The following is a 6,000-nucleotide window of genomic DNA, read 5'->3' on the forward strand; positions in this document are numbered from 1 at the left end:
GCCGAGGCAGGCAAATCACCTAAGGTCAGGAATTCGAGACCAGACTGGCCAACATGGCGAAACCTCATCTCTACTAAAAAAAAGTAGAGATTGTAATAATACAAACAAATTAGCCAGACGTGGTGGCACATGGTGTAATTCCAGCTACTTGGGCGGCTGAGGCAGAAGAATCGCTTGAACCTGGGAGGTGGAGATTGCAGTGAGCCGAGATCTCGCCACTGCACTCCAGGCTGGGCGACAGAGCAAGACTCCATCTCAAAAAATAATAATAATAAAATACATTTATTTTTCTGGCCTCATGTTATAGCAAAGTCCTCAAAATCCCAGCAACTCTGGAGGCCGAAGCAGGAGGGTCGCTTTAGCCCAGGAGTTTGAGACCAGCCTGGGCAACATAGTGAGACCTCCATCTCTAAAAAAATGAAAAGTAAAGTAGCCAGGTGTAGTGGCACATGCCTGGAGTCTCAGCTCCTCAGAAGGTTAAGGCAGGAGGATCACTTGAGTCCAGGAGTTCAAGACTGCAGTGAGCTATGCTTGCACAGGGTCTCTAAAATAATAATGTTTTAAATTAAAAAAAAAGTTATCCATTGCTATGTAACAGATTACCCCCAAAACTTTAGCAGTTTAAAACAGCAAATAGGCTGGGGGTGGTGGCTCACGCCTGTAATCCTAGCACTTTGGGAGGCCAAGGTGGGCAGATCACCTGAGGTCAGGAGTTCAAGACCAGCCTGGTCAACATAGTGAAACCCCATCTAAAAATAGAAAAATTAGCTGGGTATGGTGGTGGGTGCCTGTAATTCCAGCTGCTTGGGAGGCTGAGGCAGGAGAATCACTTGAACCCGGGAGGTGGAGGTTGCAGTGAGCTGAGATGGCGCCATTGCACTCCAGCCTGGGTGACAAGAGCAAGACTCCATCTAAAAATACATAAATAAATAAACATGCAAATATTTAGTATCTTACACAGTTTCTAAGGGTCAGGAATCTAGGAGCAGCTTAGCTGAGTGGTTCTAGGTCAAAGACTCCCGGAGTTGCTGTCAAGCTATTGACTAGGCCTGGAGGATTTTCTTTGCTCATTCAGATGCTATTAACCGGAATCTTCAGTTCCTCACCACGTGGGTCTCGCCATAAGGCTGCTCAGATAAAGCAGCTGGCTTCCCTCAGAGCAAGTGATTCAAGAGAAAGGCAAAGGGATGGAAGCCACCATATCTTTCATAACCTAATCTCTGAAGTGACATACCATCACTGCAAAATTCTGTTGGTCACACAAACTAACTCTGATACAGTGAGGAAGGTAATAACCAAGGGCATGGATACTAACAGGCAGCAGAAGAGAGCCAGGTTACAGACTGGTTCTTCAACTAATTTGCCATTAGGAAACTTTTGAATTATTGATAATCTTCTTTTAATGAAGTATATCAAAACAGACAAACTAAATGACTTCTATAAATTACATCCTGGCTGGGTGCGGTGGCTCACGCCTGTAATCCCAACATTTTGGGAGGCTGAGGCAGGTGGATCACGAGGTCAGGAGATCGAGACCATCCTGGCTAACACGGTGAAACCCCGTCTCTACTAAAAATACAAAAAATTAGCCGGGCGCAGTGGCACGTGCCTGTAATCCTAGCTACTCGGGAGGCTGAGGCAGGAGAATCACTTGAACCCAGGAGGCAGAGGTTGCAGTGAGCCTAGATCGCGCCACTGCACTCCAGCCTGGACAACAGAGCGAGACTCCGTCTCAAAAAACAAAAAAAAACAAAAGAATTACGTCCTTCCCCAATGTATTGATTCCCTAATATCAGTAAGTCATTGATACTGATTCTAAAGTTATAAGAAGTCCAAAACAAGAGAGCACTTAGGATTACTGTCATACTCACAATTTAAATTTAGAAATTGTTTTCAAAATTGATTAAAGTAGATAATTTTCTTAAAACTGTGTCTTCAACCACTATTTGAAAAGCTATAGGCCTCTAATCCCAGCTACTCAGGAGGCTGAGGCAGGAGAATCGCTTGAACCGGGGAGGCAGAGGTTTCAGTGAGCCAAGATCACACCATTGCACTCCAGCCTGGGTGACAGAGTGAAACTCTGTCTCAAAAAAAAAAAAAAAAGAAAAAAGAAAAGCTACAGGGACAGGGTGTTGTTTTTTTGTTTGTTTTGGTTTTTTTTTTTTTTGTTTTTTTTTTTTTTTTTTTTTTTGGTCTTCTTTGCTTTTTTGTTTTGGTTTTGTTTTATTTTGATTTTTGAGACTGGGTCTCACTCTGTCACCCAGGCTGGAATGCAGTGGTATAATCACGGCTCACTGCAGCCTTGACCTTCCAGGCTCAAGCAGTCCTCCCACCTCAGCCTCCCGAGTTGCTGGAACTACAGGCACGTGCCACCATGCCCAGCTAATTTTTGTATTTTTTGTAGAGATAGGGTCTCCCTATGTTGCTCAGGCTGGTCACAAACTCCTGGGTTCAAGCCATCCTTCTACGTCAGCCTTCCAAAGTGCTGGGATTACAGGCGTGAGCCACTGTTCCTGGCCGGACAGTTTTTACTGGGCACTAGGCTAGGTGCACCTCTCCTCATAGTTTACCCCTCCTTCCCTAGGCTATAATTGTTGGTTGCTTCTCTGTCTTCTCTATGAGATAGTAAGTTCCCAGAGTTCCCAGAGGGCAACTAAATACTGGGTCTTTACTCACTTTGGTATAACTGAAACCTAGTACAGTTCCTAGAGCATCTATTTATTTATTTATTTATTTATGAATGATACGGAGTCTCGCCCTTGTTGCCCAGGCTGGAGTGCAATGGTGGTGTCTTGGTTCACTGCAAGCTCTGCCTCCTGACTTCAAGCTGTTCTTGCACCTCAGCCTTCTGAGTAGCTGAGATTACAGGCATATGCCACCACGCCTGGCTAATTTTTTGTATTTTTAGTGGAGACGGGTTTCACCATGTTGGCCAGGCTGGTCTCGAACTCCTGACCTCAGGTGATCCACCCACCTCCACCTCCCAAAGTACTGGGATTACAGGTGTGAGCCACCATGCCTGGCCTAGTACATTTTAGATATTTAATAAATATTTGTTGCAGAAAGGGAGTAGAACCCTGGTCTGAAGGTGGACTTGAATCAATACTTTCTGGTTGCTGACAGTGGCCATTCATAGATAGTATGATGGTGTGCTCTCTGGTCTGGAATAAAATCACTTAGTGGCAGTAAACATTGTTACCACGAATGTAAATTTGACTGCGGCAAAGGACCTTATTTCTTACCAAATTTTAGACTTTCTTAAAGCATACACTTAATGAGAAAAGCTGAACCTAGTTTTCACCAATTACTAGATAGAAAGACTGAATAAACATTTATTTATGCCTGCCTCGTTTCAGTAAAGCTTTAAGGTGGCCTACACAGATATATAAAATATGGAATAGGCTGGGCACAGTGGCTTATGCTTGTAATCCCAGCACTCTGGGAGTCTGAGGCAGGAGGATAGCTGAATCCCTGAGTTCAAAACCAGCCTGGGCAACATAGCGAGAGCCCATCTCTACAAAAAATTTTAAAATTAGCCACGCGTGGTGGTGCACAACCGTGGTCCCAGCTATTCGGGAGACTGAGGTAAGGATCACTTGAGCTCAGGAGGTTGTGGCTGCATGAGCCAAGATCATGCCACTGCACTCCAGCCTGGGCAACATAAGGAGACCCTGTTAGATAAAATATAGAATATCATGGCTTAAATCGGGGGGTGGGGGGGAGAAAAGAAAGTAAAATAAGAGAATATAAAATTGAGCCAAATAAGTAAAATAAAATTGGGCCACGACTGAGGAGGAAAAATTACCCCATGCCACCTTGCACATACTGGGTCTAAGCTTTCTAATAATCAAAATCCTAGAAAGTTACCAAAGTCATTGTCCATAAAATTAATAATAAATTATTGAAAAATATGAAGGCTAGGAATTTCTGTCAGGGCTATTTATTTGGAGATGGTCTCTGTCACCTAGGCTGGAGTGCAATGACAGGATCATAGCTCACTGCAGCCTCAAACTCCTAGGCTCAAGCAATCTTTGTCTCAGCCTCCTGAGAAGCTGAGACTGCAAATGTGTGCCACCATGCCCGGCTTATTTTTTTATTTTTTATTTTCTGTAGAGACTGGGTCTCCCTGTGTTGCCCAGGCTGGTCCCAAACTCCTGGATTCAAGCAATCCTCCTGCTTCAGTCTCCCAAATTGCTGGGATTTCAGGCCTGAGCCACCATGCCTGGCCAGGGTTCTTCTTTTTAAATGCATGCTGGCTCTACACAGTGTTGCTTTTAACTAAAACTGCTCTAAAATTCTCTCTCTAAAAAAAAAAAAAAAAAAAAAAAAAAGCATGCTGTATAAGCATGCTTAAAGCATGATATAGGGAGTCTTGAATATCTTCTTTTCAAAAGTATCCTAAGTCGAGGCCAAGGTGGGAGGATCCCTTGAGGCCAGGAGTTCAAGACAAACCTAGGCAACATAGCAAGACCCTGTCTACAAAACTAAAAATTAAAAAATTATTCAAGTGTGATGGTACACAACTCTAGTCCCAGCTACTCAGGAGGCTGAGATGAGAAGATCCCTTGAGCCCAGGATATCAAGACTGCAAGTGAGCTGTGATGGTGCCACTGAACTCCAGCCTGGGCAACAGAGCAAGACCCTATCTCTAAAAACAAAGAAAGAAAAACACCACAGATATCCCAAGTAGATGGAAAAAAATAACACCATTTGTCAAAGCTGGGAAGGGCAAATGGGAGTTTATTATATTATTTGTTATACTTTGGCATATGTTTGAAATTTCCTACAATAGTTTAAGTGTTTTTTTAAAATGTACAGCAATCATCATACTTAATGGGATGACTTTGGTAGCATTTTTATTGAAGTCAAGGACTGGACATAGATACCCATTCTCATTCCAACTCCTCAGCATTGAACTAGCTAATGCTCACTCTGTCGCCCAGGCTGGAGTACAGTGGCATGATCACGGCTTACTGCAGCCTCGGCCTCCCAGGCTCAGGTGATTCTCCCACCTCAGCCTCTCAGATAGATGGGACTATAGGCACACGCCACCAGAACTGGCTTTTTTTTTTTTTTTGTAGAGATGGAGTTTCGCCATGTTGCCCAGGCTGGTCTTGAACTCCTGGGCTCAAGTGATCCTCCTGCTTCTGCCTCCCAAAGTACTGGCATTACAAACATGAGCCACCGTGCCTGGCCCAAAACTTTTTAAGCTCCAACATGACATGCAAAGGAAATTTACACTCTCAAATTCCTGGGCTGAAGCAATCTTCCCGCCTTGGCCTCTTTAAGTGCTGGGATCACAGGCATGAGCTACTGCACCCAGCAGGAATTCCTAATCAAGCAAATTCTTTGTCATCAGCTAAGGAGCTCACTGAGTCAAACAAGTTGTTCTTGACCTCCTAGTCTTCTGGTACCCTGGGTCTGCTGCAGGCCTGTTTCTGGGCAGGCCTTCCCTGGAGCAGCATCAGACTCTTAATTTTGTGTGGAGTTACTGGGTAGGGCACTATTCCTATATAGAGCCGATGATCAGCAGTCCTCACCTAAGAAAAGCAGTCTTTTCTAGCCCTGTGTTCTGTGGCAGTGAAGCACACTGGGTGTTCCAATCAGCACAAAGGGGTCAGCTGGAAAGCAGAGGGGGCCACCTGCTTCTTGGCTTCAGTTGATTGTATGCCATGCAAGTCTGTTGCCAACATCTTCTGAATTTTCAAGAGAAACTGGAAACCAGGCTGGGCACAGTGGCTCACGCCTGTAATTGCAGCACTTTGGGAGGCCAAGGTGGGTGGATCACCTGAGGTCAGGAGTTTGAGACCAGCCTGGTCAATATGGCGAAACCCCATCTCCATTAAAAATACAAACAAACAAACAAAAAATTAGCTGGGCATGGTGGCGCGTGTCTGTGATTCCAGCTGCTCGGGAGGCCAAGGCAGGAGAATCACTTGAACCCAGAAGCCAGAGGTTACAGTGAGCCGAGATCACATCACTGCACTCCAGCCTGGGTGA

The sequence above is a fragment of the Gorilla gorilla genome, chromosome 2, assembly GCF_029281585.2.
Source record: "Gorilla gorilla gorilla isolate KB3781 chromosome 2, NHGRI_mGorGor1-v2.1_pri, whole genome shotgun sequence".
NCBI classification, from domain to species: Eukaryota; Metazoa; Chordata; class Mammalia; order Primates; family Hominidae; genus Gorilla; species Gorilla gorilla.